Source organism: Ambystoma mexicanum, chromosome 4q (assembly GCF_040938575.1).
Source record: "Ambystoma mexicanum isolate Mex_15411 chromosome 4q, UKY_AmexF1_1, whole genome shotgun sequence".
NCBI classification, from domain to species: Eukaryota; Metazoa; Chordata; class Amphibia; order Caudata; family Ambystomatidae; genus Ambystoma; species Ambystoma mexicanum.
This window is the reverse complement of record NC_090928.1, coordinates 136,629,026-136,643,596: the sequence shown is the minus strand read 5'-3', so window position 1 is coordinate 136,643,596 and position 14,571 is coordinate 136,629,026. Positions and strand designations below refer to the sequence as shown.

Genomic DNA, 14,571 nt, shown 5'->3' with positions numbered 1-14,571 from the left:
AGTAATCATGAAACCCACTTTGGCATGATCTGAAGCAAAGGTGAACTTTCTAAAAGCAAAATGAATGTTGCAAGCCTCCAAGAACTCCTTTACCTTCCGTTCAGAGCCGTCAAATTTCCATGAAACCAGGAGTAAAGGGGGGAGATCAGAAGTTTGTTGTTCTCTAGCAGCCACTCTTTGCTGTAAAGCTGCATTGTCAGTCTTGAGCGCCTGAACCTCAAGATTAAGGTTCTGAACCGCTGTCACAAGTTCTTGAATCTGCTGTGGTGTGGCCATATTTTCAGTTAGGCATTGCAAGCTATCAGATTTGTCAGTAATATCCTCCTCTTCACTCAGATATTAGAGTAGACCTTCTTCCCCTTCCTCCTCACCTGATGTGGTTGAAGAATAATACAACTTCTTTCTTCGGGTTTGCCGAGCGTCTGCCTTCTTTTTTTGTGCAGATAAGGTCTGCCTCGGAAGGAAGCTACTGTGATTCCAGTCCTGGGAATCTCTGATGACCCCTCTCTGCAAAAGCCGGAACGTTGTAGGGGAGAAAGCCTCTGGCATAAAAAAAAAAACAGATCTTCAAAGTGGATGAAACATTAAGCTGGTCTTGATGGTTGAAAATAGGAAATAATAATGTCCTGGAAAACTGGCTGTCTCAGATGAAAAGTAAGAACTCTGCAGAATGTCTGTGGGGAAATAGTAGGGAAGAGTGTAACAAAATATGAAGTATCTGAAATAGGGAAATGAACAGGAATGTCCTAGACAACACCGGAAAGGATGTAGCAAAACGAACAGACAGAACAGGGGAAAAAGAAAGGGAAAACAAAAGACTGAGTCAGAAGACAAGGAAATGAGGCAAAATGCGCGTAGCAGGAGAGAAGGAAGGCAGGTAGAGGGGCAACAAACCGCCAAGAGAAATAATGAGGAGCGCTAGCAACAAGGAGAAATCCAGGAAGTTGCAATGCGCCGAGCCGCAGAGTGAAGAATAGTAAATAGAACTCGGCGGCAGCCATGTTAAAAAAACACTAGACCACTGCATACGTTGTGAAAACAACGTAACGGCACGCTATAATGGCAGCCGAACTTCCACTTACCCCATACGCGCCAGTTACCCAAGTTCGTGACAGCAATTTCAAACACCAGTATACATGTCACGTACAACAAAGCACATACAACAAAATCACTTACCAATAGCACATGCCCCCAACAAATAATTTGCATGCAGACCCCCACCAACACAAAGGAGAACATAAGTGAGAAGGCACAGTGCAAAAATCCACATGAAACAAATACATGTGAGCCTGGCCCTGATCACCCTATGCGTGTTGCACAACAACATACAGGTGGAGTTGCAACCACATTCCCTGACAAAACCATGTACACAATAAACATCTACATCAAAATAGCCATATGAACTGAGAAAATAGCAAGCTCACTACAAGACTCATGTACATCTCACCTTACATCTGTCCCTGTATGTGCCAGCACCAGCATTAAGCAGGAATCACATGTTGCTTCACTTTGTAGGTCTCAAAACCAGCCAACACTGATGAGGTGTTGCATGCAGGCATCACACAGCACTGTTGCCTTACAAATTAGCAAACATCTGCCCTTGAAGAATGCCCCAGTCCTGAAAAACAACACAAGGTCACAGCATGTAACACATCCATGCACACAATACCACTGCACCCTGTACTCCCCTGGATGACATTCAACAACTGCAACAAAAGAGTCGCCAGCCCACCATCACCATGCCACACCCATGCATCTGGGCAAGCTCACCTCAAGCCAATGCCATGTTAAACATCCCACGTAGTGACACATCGCCACCCACATCACCTGTACTGCCAGCCCCCCTGAGTGCCATGCTGAGAAGGACCATTTTGCACTTACCCCTTGTCCCAGCGAGGGGTGACTGTGATACATCAGACCGGCTGTAATCAGAATGACACTGAGAAAACTCCTGAAGAGAGATCCCTCGCAGGTTGGAAACCCAGGATTCACTTGGAAGCTCTCCCAATGCCACAATTTGGCATCCCCTGATTAACGAGGCATCAGGTCAGTGTAACAAACACTGGCAGGGGAGCCGAGATGTTATGTCGTGTTTAATGAATTTGTATAGCACACGTTCACCCGAGGGCATCATGGCGCTCAACGAACAGGAAAGACAACAGAAAGCGAGCATGGCAGTTTCAGAACAGAAAGGTCTTCAAAGCCCTGCAAAAGAGAAGATGATCAGAGCTGGAGTGCAGGGACAAGGGGAGAGAATTCCAGGTCTTGGCCGCTCTAACCGAAAATGCACGGCCACCCATGAGAGAGAGTCTGACCGGAGAAATTAGATTCAGAAAAGCTGATTGTGATCGAAGTAGTCTCGGGGGAACATAGGGATGGAATTTAGTTTGCAAATATTCAGTGCCACATTTGTAGAAAGTTCTGTGCACAATACAGAGTGTCTTAAAAAGGACGCGTTTCTCAACCGGAAGCCAATGAAGCTGACAGAGAAGAGGAGACATATGGTGCCAAAAGGGAGGCGGATCACTGACATGGCTGCTGCATTCTGAAGAAGCTGCAGACGGTGCATAAGGTAAGCAGTTTGAGTTAGGTATAGTGCATTATGATATGATATGATATGGCATTTATAACACGCATGTACACAAGGGTTTCAAGGCGCGACTATCAATATTGCAATAATCAATATTGTGAAGCACGAGAGTGGCCACCATGGGTGCCTGACATTGCACAGACACAAGGCAGAACTTTCTGTAGGATTTTAAGACAGAGGGATGGAGGTGCCAATAACCAGAACCTCTGTCTTTTCACCATTCAGCTTCAGTCAATTCTCGCCCATCCATAAACCCAGGTCTTCAAGGCACCCCTTAAACCGTGCAGCAGTATCAGGCCTGGCGAGGTCCAGACAAAGCATGATCTGCATATCATCAGCGTAGGAGTAACACAGGAAGCCATGGGAATGGATAAGGCAGATGAATGGCCGAATATAAATGTTAAACAGATCTGGCCAAATGTCTCCTGGCAGTACACAGGACAGGTTTGGCACACTTGGTGCATCTAGGTTTATGCTGGTTTACACATGTACACCCCTGTCAGCCTTTACCTGTGTTCCCCATTCAATCACTTGTTGGTCATTGTTATTTTCTGTATGTTCTCTCCTCCTGAATGTATTGCATGACTATATTTTCCATTACCTGTTCTAATCCAGCCCTCTGAGTGACTGCACAGTATGGGTGTGTACATTTTGGGCACATGCATGTGCTCCATCATTCCATCCCCACAGCTACTGTTCATCTTTTGTCCCTTTAGGTGTTGGCAGTGCACTCTATGATCCTGCCCCCTTCCTGTGAATGTCTCGTACAGGATGTGTGGTCTGTTGGAGGGGGAGGCAACAGCTGGAGATTGATGTAATGTCCATGACCTTTGGTGTCCAACAGGGGGGTTGGCGGGTGGTGTAGAGTCTGGAGTTGTGGTTGAACAGACATGTGTGTGGATGTTGCGAACATGGGCCTCTTTCTGGTGTACATGCCTTGATGTGTTGATCATGTTTTTTTTGTGATGAGCGATAACTAGAGAGACAGCCCTAGAAGTGGGATGACTATGGGCTAAGCAAAGCATGAAACATTGGGGGCATCCTGCCACATACATTTGGTTACTCACATTAATTCAAGCACGTTTTTCAAGTTTTTCAGTCAGACACCTCTCCTAGAAACACTCATGCACCCACGAAAAAGCCCAGGGAGACAATGAAAGAGCCAAGGACAAGGTTTGTGAAGCACTGCCCGTGCCCCAATGAGAATGATTATCTCAATTTACATTTTTAATCCTGTTTTAGAATTTTCCTCACAGTTGGTTTACACACACCATAGTTCACTTTTTCTAGTAATTTTATGTAATTATACGCTGCTCCTGTAGGGAGACCTTATCTATGACCCAGAAGAAGGCAGCACGTCCCAAAGCCGAAACTGGACACAACACTTCAGGTGTTCAGCAGTCCCCATAATACCTTATGACTGATTCCCTGACGTAGACCTAAGGTTAGCTCATCTTCCTGTCCGGCACCTGGCAGAGGTCAAGAGAGAGGATTCACTCAGCATATTTCTGTTCTTTTCACATTTTGTTTGTTGTCTTTATGCTACCTACACTTTTGATACAGGGGTACATATACTGTAAATACATGCACAAATGATGACTCCGCACACTAGTTGGTAACCTGTATACACATTGAAAAGAGAGTCTTTCTGTGTAAGGTAACATCTATGTATGTCAATGTACCAAGGTCTGTACCGAGTAAATGTTTATATAATTGATTCAAAAGGAACTTACCAGCCTTAATTAATAAATGCTGTGTAACTTGACCTAGAAAACTGTCAGTGTATTTGCATGTTCGTAGCAACAGATTCTAAGCAACTTTGTTGAGGAAGTGAATGGGCTAACTAATGCAAGCCCCCTACAGTAAAATGACTGAAAAACTTGAAGAAAGTACATGAATTAATGTGAGTAGCCAAATGTATTATATAAAATCTACCACTTCAGTCAGGATGGTGTCCAGTCTTCACACTAGGGAGTGCCAATAAATGTTAACTAATAAGATCCTCCAGTAATCATCATGCTCATTTGAACTGTGATCATGCTTTATTCACCATAATTTAGTGGTCAACCCTTAGCCCTGCCACTTCTTTTATTAATGCCCCTGAGCCCCTTCTCTGCCGGAGCAAACAGTGACACAAACCCATCAACAGGAGGCTCTAACATCCACATATGTTGTATGAAAATAATAGTATGCTGTCATAGTGACTTCCCTAAAATCGGGTTTGTATATAGATGATTGTGACCACAACTATTCCAAGATAGTACTGATAATTTACCAATATCTTTCCCTCTGTCACAAAAATAGATGATCAACCCAAACTTTCCCATTTAATAAAGTGTATATCACAAAGACTTTCTGTAAGGTCAAGACCAGAATCATAGAACAGAAAAGCTGGATTAGACTAAAGCTAGTTGCAGCCCCTCTGGTTCAGTATTTCCTTTCTGAAGGTCGCACAGCAGAACACCGAAAGGGGACTGTTCTAAAAAAAAGATCACAGCTTTAGACCCCACAATGGCAGAGAGATTCCTCCTTAAGAAATAACAATGATTTCCATATCAAAAGGTTGAGTGGAATTGCATAAAGTATGCCAAGCATGAGCAGAACCTGTGCATTTTATTGGAATGAGCATGCAGATGCACTGTGCACATTTGAGAAGAAGGATAACATCTTAGTTGCATTTCTCCGCATCAATAAGCAATACAATTAAAACTACAGAATGATTACCGCTACAATGTGTGAAGATTGCACAAGTCTTTCTTCTTTCAATAAAAGAACTAATGGAAAAATATAGAAAGACTATGCACACAGCACAACGGGAAAAAAGACAGGACTCCTGTTCTAGGCATATACACGACTCCCTTTCCTCTTTTGTGGCCATTTACCATCTGAATGCTGCACGTGCAAGGGCACCCTGAGAGACAGAACAACAAGCGAGCAAAACAGTACCGCTAGACTGACCCATTTTAAGATGCACTCCTTTTAGTCTCTACAACCTGCTCCAGCATAGAATGTTTTCCCTTATATTGGCAGTTGCATGCAGTGTTTACTAAATGAGGGCCTTATCGATATTCCCGAATCTGAAAGTAGCCTCTTATTCAAGAGAAGGAAGTGTCCATAACCGCATGGTATTAGTGACTGAGACGAGCCACAAGCATTAGCTGGGCATTCATTTCTCACCCTAGACATGATCATACACAAAAAGGTTAAGCTGCCTGTTCGCCCGGTCACCCGTTTTGTAAACCATGTTGAATGTCATACGAAGTCAGACTTTGGGGGCAACTTTTAGACATTTCCAACAGTCACTGTTTCTCCCTTTCGTCCCTAAGTCGGTTTTAGGGTCAATGTAGTGGTACATGAACACCAGCAACAACTAAACACCCCTCCTCACTTGTGTCTACGTGGTACATAGCAGGAGCTGGGGAAAAGGCTGTGTTGCTCGTCTTGCTGATAGCACTGTAATACTGTGATGTCATTAAAATAACAATCTGCATGTTTACTAGTTTTAAACAAATATAGTATTTGACCCACAACGCTTTTACTAAAGCTGGCGTGGAGTCCACTGGGCATTCACACTGGGAGAGTTCTTGTGTGAAATGCACAGTTAGGCGTATACATGTCCTCTTTGTTCACTTTTGTGAGACAAGGGTATCTGCCACTAGCCAAACCTTTTGAAAAAGGTGGTCTTTATTTTGACCAGTATGAAATTAGCCCCCATAATCCACGCTACACATTTTGTGATTTTCAGGATGGCGCCTCCATGATCTATGTGCACCTTTTAAAATGGACTTCTGCAGTACTTCTACCAACATCACATCGCCGAAATGCATACTTAGGCAGTGGGCACTGTATTTTCCTCTGCCATGCTACATTAGCCATCCACCACTTGCCTTTTCTGCCTCCTACCTCCATATGGCACCCTATGTGATATGTGGTGATCATATAAACTTAGACACCTAATCACCTAGTCTGGATCTATCTTCCTCTTCCGCTCGTCCTACATAGTCCCTCCCTAAACCTATGCTTCTTGAGGCTTCTTTCTCTCCCTAGTATTCTACCTGCCACTAGCCGGCCAGCTCCCATATCACACTCCTCGCCACCCTCTCACTTTCCCTTTATGCATACACCATAGTACCAGTTGACAGAAAGTGGGTGAGGGGCGCACTCTGGTTCCCAGCTTGGTGTACCTTTCCACAGTCCAGTAGATCTTCTCCTCCAAGCGCTTTCATGCCTCTTGCAATCTTCAGGGAGGCAGTCTGTTCAGTTGTTAATGGTTAGTACCAATTATGGCCTCAGGGAATTCTGGTTGCTGTAGTCAGTTCAAGTATCCAGGAACCAACTCACCCTCCAATTACACAGTGTAAATCCCCTATCCGGGGGAGTGGGGAAAATCAACAGGGTGGCTCTCCTGAGTAGGGGCATATGTCACCGCAGTGCTGCCACCTCTGGAGCCCAGGACTCCCAAAAACATTTGACAGAAAGGGGGTAAGGGGCGCACTCTGGTTCCCAGCTTGGTGTACCTTTCCACAGTCCAGTAGACCTTCTCCTCCAAGCGCTTTCATGCCTCTTGCAATCTTCAGGGAGGCAGTCTGTTCAGGTGTTAATGGTTAGTACCAATTATGGCCTCAGGGAATTCTGGTTGCTGTAGTCAATTCAAGTAGCCAGGAACCAACTCACCCTCCAATTACACAGTGTAAATCCACAATTGAGGGGAGGAGGAAAAACCAACAGTGTGGCTCTCCTGAGTAGGGGCATATGTCACCCCAGTGCTGCCACCTCTGGAGCCCGGGACTCCCAAAAACATTTGACATACCAGCTATTCTCAATACAACTGCTGCAAAATACACATCACACTTGCACACGTAAGAATAATGTACCACCATTAGGATGTAAAACCTAATGCTTTTTATGTCATATTTCTGTGGGTTTGGATAGTAAATTGCACATTTTGAAGGTTTTTTCAAAATATTTTGCGGGGAAAATACCCCGCAGCACCCTTGATGTGGGTTGGGCTCACTCAGTGCGTTCGCTCGCTATCAAGTTCCGCCAGAGAAATTGACGCCCCACCAGCTTTCAAGGTCACCAGCTGACACTGGTAAGCTTATTGGGCAAACTATTTGAATATGCAAAAAAACTACTGGAAGAACTAAGCCTAGACTTGGAGACCTTGAAAACAAGCCCTTTACAAGTAAAAAAAAACTTGTATGATGGCGATTGGATTACTACAGTGGAACGGTTCCATGCCTGTAAGTCACTATCACGCCTGACACATGAACACAAACCATTAGGGCAAGTGGCCCCTTATATGCTGCAATTTCCAAATAGAACTTGAAGGCACGTATTGATGCGTTTCAAATGGAACATCCTTCCCACAATGGAGGAGTTGTGCAGAAGGAAATTAGTGGTGGCTGACGAAACAGGATGTAGGTTTTGCAAAATGGAGGAGGATCGCAAAAACCCCAAGCACTTATTAATGGCGTTGAAGCTGGAGGTGAACCAGAGAAAGAACTGTGGTAGAGAGGATGTGGAGTAAGGGGAATTTTCTTGGCTGCCGTTGGGTGATGCTTCCGAATGATGAACCCGAAGAATCAGAGAAGTGTGTTTCATGCAAAGGGGGTGGGATGGGGATGTTCCTCCCTGGAAGAAATGTTTGGAAATTTCTTAATCTTAAATTGGATGCTATACTAAAGTCTGACGATGTTTGTTTTACACCTAACTTGTTGGAGAAATGAAATTTTATATGAAGTAAAGAGATAAATCAGTGATTTAATAATGTTTTCTTTTTGTAAAGGCTCATAGCCATACACATGTTTTTTCCTTTTTATGGTTTTTGAACCACATACAATAAAAAAAAAATACTTTTGTACTGGATACCAAAACAAAGGTTTTTGTACTCTCTGTAATTCTAGGCTCAGCTGATATTGCTTCTCACAACTTAGATATTTTAGCCATAACTTTTTTGGTATTTGACGTAGTGTTGCCTACATGCTTGTTTGCCATTGTATGTGCAGGAGGAGCACCACACTCTTTCTAGGTGAGTACCTATTATCTTCAGAGCTGCACGTTTTAGAGTTGTTAGAATGGGCTGTATCTTTCTTGTGTTTCTCGATTAAAGGAACTTGCCCATTAACATGTCCAATTATTTTATCCTAAAAACTGGAGAACAACACATCTACTGGTAGAGTCAGCGTCTAACCTGCGTAAGAATGATATACCACTTGCAGTTCATGAGGCTGGATATGCTGTCATTTAGGAACAGAATATTTGAGTGGCTGGGAAAAGCAGCTTGTTACCTGATTTCTTTTCTTCCTCTCCATATCAGAGGAAAATGAAATGAAAGCACGGCCTGTTTAATAAGCAGCTAAAATGGCTTTATCAGTAAGAGTGATGTTAAAATCAAGTGCAAAGTCTAATACATAACCTGCTGAGGGAGTAGGACAGGCCAATAGTTGCCTAAAACCCAATGAGTTCAGTAGCATGATACAGTCTTGAACAGCAAATCTTTGTTTTCAAGATGTGAATTAAAGTCACCCAGAAGAAGGTACTGAGCGTGCAGCATTTGAAGTTTGTCACAAAGAAATTGAAAATGAGATAAAAATGTGTTGTCATGTTTAGTAGGATGATAGAAAACTGTGATTAGTGCAGAGAACGCCACTCCTGTTGTCACTCTGATTGTCAGGTGTTGAAAGGAAGAGAATGGCTGTGTCTGCACTGTAGTAGCTGTAAATTGATTGGAGATAGACATGCCAACTCTCACCACCTTGCTTATTTGCCTGGTTTTTGCAGTCAATAGAATAACCTCAGGTTGTAACGTCATTAAATTTGGTAGGGCTGTCCTGCACTAACCACATCCCTTTCATAGTTAGAAGCTATGGAGCCTCTCCTTTTACTAGGTCATGTATCTCAGTTGCATGTTTAGCTACGCTTGTGGAGAGCTATTTTAGCTGTTAATATACCGTTGTGGAGAGCTATTTTAGTTCTTGATATACCATTGAGGAGAGCTATTTTAGCTTTTGATATACCATTGAGGAGAGCTATTTTACCTGTTGATATACCATTAAGGAGAGCTATTTGAGTTGTTGATATACCAATGAGGAGAGCTATTTTAGCTGTTAATATACCATTAAGGAGAGCTATTTTAGCTGTTGATATACCATTAAGGAGAGATATTTTAGTTCCATTGAAGAGAGATATTTTAGCTCTTGATGACAAAGTATGTTCAGTTCTATGAGTCACTGTTAGATTGTTGGTGGCAGATACAAAAGAATCCACTGCCTCCGTGGACTGTGCCAAAAATGTGTCCATTAACATGTAGATACATTTATGACATGGTATCCTGTCACACACGTATATACCAACTCCCTGTCAGGTCCTGGGCAAAAATGATAAGGGGGCAGGTTTGAGGTATACACAACGCAGGAGGAAATATCCAAAAGGTGGGAGGAAGCTTTGCATCTAAAGGATAGAGAAGATTTTAGGAATTGAATGAATGTAATTGTGTTAAGAAGTTGGAGGTTGGGTATGTGAGTTGCTTACTGTTTACTTTCCTTCTGTGAGGTAGAATATAACTTCAAAGACATCTAAACTGCCTTTCATCCGAGATTGCAGAGCTGGCGTGTGACAGTTTCTTTTAGCTTAGTAAGACGTTATTTTGTTGTTGTTGTTGTTATTAGTTACTTCAAGAAAGAAGAGACCGAGTGAACTTCGTGAACCTTTTACCAGACCACTGGTGGCAACTTTACATAAACTTATATTCTGTAAATAGTTGCATAGTCAGAGTGCCACTAGAATGTTTGTTGAAACAACAGTATTTATAAATGCTGAAACAGTAAAGTTGATGTGTTGCAAATAAAGTCAGCTTGAACAGCTGTATACAAAGTAATAGGAACAGCTCTGGCATAGGACCACAAGGCAAGTTTTGGCTGTGCGCATGTGATGCATGGTATTGAAATCTATTACCAGGTAATGTGCGATTTCCAAGAAGTCATTCTTTTCTGGTGCAAGGCATCCGGAGAACAGGCGGAGCATGCTGCGACGAGCTAATGAGCCGAGACACTGACTCCACTGCGAACAACAGCTCACTAGAAAAAGACAACTCTCCAAGTGTAACTCGTGCCGCGTCGTAGTCCTGTAGTCCAGTCTGAGAGAATTCACAGAAAAGAATGTTGGGCAGGTCACTGGCATGTGGTTGGTGTCTAGAAGGAGCCCAAATTATTTTTTAAGAAGCACCACGTAGACACAAGTGAGGAGGGGTTTAATGTAGTGTATTATTAACGCCAAGCATGATGATACATGAACAATCCATAAAAGGCTTTGTGGAATCTGTACAGAGCCATAACCGTGAATCTAAGGATAGTTTTTAGTTATTATTTGCTGGACCTCTTTCTAGGGCAGGAATTAGAAGAAAATGCACAAATATAAAAATATTCTGTTAATTTAAAAAATAAAAGAAATGGAATGTGGTAAGCAGTGATAACCACTTTAAGCGAAGTACACAGACCATTCTATAGTTTGTGTGACAGCCTCTCAGCTCATGCCAAAGGTAGCCATGTGTAGAGGGAACTTTGGAGATATATAGCATGGGAGTCAATATAATACATTTATGTTTTGCTGACTGCAGAATTTAAAACTTGATTTGTTTTCCGATTCTTTTAGGTGTATACATACAAGAAATGCTGAAATATTCCCACTGGAAATTGCTGGGAACGGTTCTTCTTTCAGCCTTTGAAAAAAAAAAAAAATCAAATCTCAACTCCTTCTTCCCTCGCCATTACAATGAGAATGCGGACATGCTTCCTTTGGGGAAGACAACATCTTACCACAAGCAAAAAAGGGCTTTTTGAAGGCAGAGAAGAAGTAAATCCAAACAATTGAAGGGACGGTCGCATGACACTGAAACCTGAATCTGATACTGAAATGTGTAACTGCATTTACATGAATATTCATTTTTCTAGACACACACACTTAAGAAATAAAGTATGCAATGTTGTAAACATTTTATCATTATGTGAGTAGAATTTAGCTTGCATTGGAAGGGATTATCAATGGGAATTGTAATTCATGAAGGGATATATTTCACTGTTATTATTCAGTGTTAGGAGGGTATTACATAAAATATGAAAACTAGTTTTGAGGTAACATCCTTTGACAAAACTAAGCAAGGTGAGTGACGCACATGGCAGAGACTAATTAACTAACGAGAGAACATAAGAGCTTACAAGTATGAAAGAATGTAACACAAATGACTGTGTTCAACCTTTCCAAAACAATCATTGGTTTATTCTAAATGTACTCCTTGAAATGAGGAATGTAAACCTATGCTTACATTGCACATGTCCGCTGAGATCCTCTACACTGGAAAATAACCCTGGAAAAATGAAGAATACTGAAATTAAGAGGTAAAAACAAATTGTATTGAAATGTATTAAGGTAAAAATGATGACAACATTAATATTTAATTTGAAATCAGTATGGTTTTGAGCAGAAAAGGAGAGCAGGGCTGAAATTGTGATTGGGGATCTGGGGAGTTTCCCCCCCCATATTTAAAGCATATCTTAAAAGCTGGAATAAGGTACGTGCACAAATAATATGGCAATGTGTTTATCTGAGATTGATATGGTCATTCCCTTAGTGCCACTAAATCCATAAGAAATCGAATCCTTAGTTTTACAACCAATACATATATTTGCACAGAAATTGCCCTTTAAGAATGTAAAATAATGAATTTAGTTATTTTCAGTGTATTTTAAAAACATCTTTTTTTAATGTTTACATTACTTTCAAAGTAAAATGAGTTATTTTTACCTGTTCATTATTGCCACTTCATTTCCATTCTGGGATATTATACCCAGGTTATTAGAACTGAGAGTCGCTGAGCCACAAGTATTTCCATAGATTATACATGTACATTACACTTGTGAGCTCATGGAGTTCATGGAAATGGGTATGTTTATAAACACAGAACTGTTGGATTCAGACCCTGCCTCTATTCAAGAGCAGTGCACTACTACATAGTAAGTGGTAAAAAAATACCATTCACAAAAAATAGCTTTCTTTCATGGTGGACTTGGTATGCTTTTAGGGTAATCTATAAAGTTAATGCACATTTCTACACTGAGATTCATTTCGATAAGATTCCAACTTTACATCGGGTGTAAATGTGTAATTTACTCCTAAGTAAATTGTGCTCCTGTGCTTGAGGGAGGAGTGTGGGGGAGGCTGCATGTTTGTTGCGGTCTGTACTCAATACATCTGCATGAGCAGTGTGGATTGTGCTCCTCACATTTTGACAGCTGTGTGGCGTGGAGAGGAGAAGGCATCAGGACCCACTCATCTGTCCTTATGAAGTGTTGCCAGGCTGGACACGGCCACCACTATGACAGGGCTCATTTCCCCGATTGGAGTCTTTACCACCACTGGACTCTGAAGCCCATGCCATTGACCCCTCCCTTCGGACCTGGCCATCCCATTTGGATTATCTTTTCCCTCTACTGGTTTTTGTAATTTCTCAGGACATCTCCCCATCCGCTTTCCCTTGCAGAGACTGTGTGCTCTCCACGAGTGTGTGCTTCCCCATTCCTGAGGCTGTGTATCATCATCCTTTGTGAGCACACATGATGTAGCCCCTCTGAGAGCCATGCACCCCTTCCTTTACTGAACATTTGGGCTACCCGACTCTCCTTATTGCCAACCACCTACCAGATGCATATGTGCTTCCCCATCTCCCCATTGTAAGGCTACATGCCTTCCTTCACCCTGCACTACTCCATTCTGACACAAATTGCCAAATCAAATCAAAGCCTTAAACCTGCTGGCGATTTACTTCTCTGTGTGTGTGTGTATATGTGTGTGTCTGTGCGTGTATGTGTGTGTGTGTTAACTTTTCTTTTCGTTACCTTCTTTTCGATGATTAAAATTAACTTCCATTGAAAATGTGTGTGCTTAATGTACACATTAATTGCATACAGTACACACTTATGCATGCGTCTACCTTTCATGAAATGTGCTTTGTATGCCAGTGGAAACCTTTAGGGCGTTTTCCAGGGTTAAGTCTGACTTATCACCAGAGCCCCTGTGGCGTAGCAGGACCGCACTATTCCGGCATCCCAGATTTCATCAAGAACAGTGCACATCTCTGTCTGAGGTGGATCTCCAGGCTCTTCATTGCATTTGAAAAGGGGCGCCTTCACTTTCTGTTACACCACTGGCCTACAGGCTGAAAGGTGACAGCAAGTCATTTCTATTGTAAAGTAACCCACTCCTGTTTTCACGAACAAAGGCAATTAGTATAAGCCCTGGCAAAAGCTAGAAGTTCTCATTTTACTAAATTTCACGCACAATATGGCATTGGACAGTCTCACATGTATCCGTATTTTTTATTTTATGTTATTGTTTTTGGTTTTTTGGTTTGGCTTTTATGGTTTATTATAAGCCTTATACACCATAAGAGAGACAAAAAGAAAAAATAATACATATAAGTCATAAACAAATTCATCACCTTAAAACACATGTCAAGATAATCAGTATTTGTATTTTCCCCCACGGAAACTATTTTCTAAAACCCCCTTTATTACTCAAGTTAAAAACAATTTATTTGATAATTCTCACTTTCTTTAAAAGACACAATTTCAAGCACAAAACGACAAAAAATACCTCCCTCATTTCCTACAATGTTGAGCATGAAATCATCAGATGTTTTAGTGTTTCCCGTGCTTTACCACAAAAACGACATATTGCACTTACCTGTTGGCCCCTGGTGAATAAAACGTCCCGTTTGTCTCAAATTAAACCGTACTCTCATAAAGGTTGCTCTAAAACCACCATCTGTACATTGTTTTAAGTAATTCATTAAGGATCCCCCTTTTCTTTGATAAGACACTTGTATTTACTCCTCTCATCACAAATCCAGGTCAATTTTTGGTCCAGTATTTTTCTTTTCACCCGAGTGGGATTAGTCAACAGAATCTGGAGAGACACCTTGTTTT

At 41.9% G+C, this 14,571-nt stretch overlaps 1 protein-coding gene across 1 annotated transcript in view; it reads left to right on the top strand.

The window, feature by feature from the left end:
- The window catches only part of LOC138467549 (maestro heat-like repeat-containing protein family member 1), a 796,923-nt gene extending 785,334 nt beyond the window's left edge, over positions 1-11,589 (top strand). The window contains exon 17 of the mRNA XM_069607658.1: positions 11,243-11,589. The gene's annotated coding sequence lies outside the window, so the exon portion shown is untranslated. The remainder of the gene's footprint in view (positions 1-11,242) is intronic.
- Positions 11,590-14,571: the final 2,982 nt, after the last annotated feature.